Source organism: Carlito syrichta, unplaced genomic scaffold (assembly GCF_000164805.1).
Source record: "Carlito syrichta isolate Samal-C Ts95f unplaced genomic scaffold, Tarsius_syrichta-2.0.1 Scaffold311628, whole genome shotgun sequence".
Lineage (NCBI taxonomy): Eukaryota > Metazoa > Chordata > Mammalia > Primates > Tarsiidae > Carlito > Carlito syrichta.
The window spans coordinates 896,007-897,344 of NW_007255724.1; positions in this window are offsets into that span (position 1 = coordinate 896,007).

The window sequence follows — 1,338 nt, forward strand, 5'->3', positions numbered from 1 at the left end:
GAGGTAAGTGGATTGCGTGAGCCCACGGGTTCGAGACCTGCCTGGGTAACTTGGCGAGACCTCATCTCTACAATAAATCAAAAATTAGCCGGGCGTGGTAGCACGTGCCTGGAGTTCCAGCTACTTGAAAGGCTGAGGCGGAAGGATCGCAGATCCCAGCAGGGCGAGGCTTTGGTGGCCGGGAGAGGCCACTGCACTCCAGTCTGAGTGACAGAGTGAGACTCCAACTCCAAAAAAAAAAAAGATTTCTAACCACACAATTATGTTAGGTTAATTATGCAAATTATTATAATTTTATTTCTTCTTAGCCCTTATGTGATTTATTCATTTTTCTTGCCTTATTGCACTGAATAAGACATCTAGAACAGTACTGGCTTCTCATCTTACTCCATTCTTAGGGAGAAGCTTTCAAATTCTTCATTAAATATGTCATTGACTGTACATTTTTATATATATTCTTTGTTAGATTATGAAAATTCACTTCTCATTTTATTTTGTTACTAGCATTAACAAAACATGAATGGTCAATTAATTGTATCAGGTGCTTTTTTTCTGCATCTATAAAAATGATTTTTTTTTTTTTTGGTTCATGCGATGATTTGCATTTATTCTTTCAGAATTATTAAATTTTTCTACCTTTCTAGAATAAACCTTATTTGAATTTCATATCTTATGCCTTTCTCTAACTAGATTTGATTTAACTAAACTTAATAATAATTTAATAAAAATTCTAATGAAAATTCTAATAAATTCTAATAACTTGTTTAGAATTGTTGCATCTATGTTTATGTGAGGGTCTGTACTATAATTTTCATTTTTTGTAATATAACTGACAAGAATGGATATCAAAGTTACAAACTGGTAAGTATGACTTCTCTTTCTGTTCTCTGGAAGTGTTTGTATAAATGTGGAGTTTTTTTTTCTAAATGTTTGGAAGATTTTATTGAAAGAGATCACTGGAATTTTTTTGAGAGTTATTTTTTATTTTACATTTTTTTGAGTTGGGGGTCTCAGTATGCCACCCAGGCTGGAGTGCAGGGGCACAATCATGGCTCTCTACATCCTCTAATTCATGGGCTTAGGCTATCCTTTTGCCTCAGCCTCTCAAGTAGCGGAGACAACAGGTGTGCGCCACCATGTCCGACGAATTTTTTTTTTTTTACTTTGTAGAGACTAAGTCTTGCTGTGTTTCCCAAGTTGATCTTGAACTCTTGGGCTCAAGCAATCTTCCCATCTCAGCCTCCCAAAGTGTTAGGATTACAGGCGTGAGCTGCGAAGCCCAGCGTATGTTTTTTTTTTTTTAAGTAATGGGTTGCAATTCTTTTTTTTTTTTTTTTT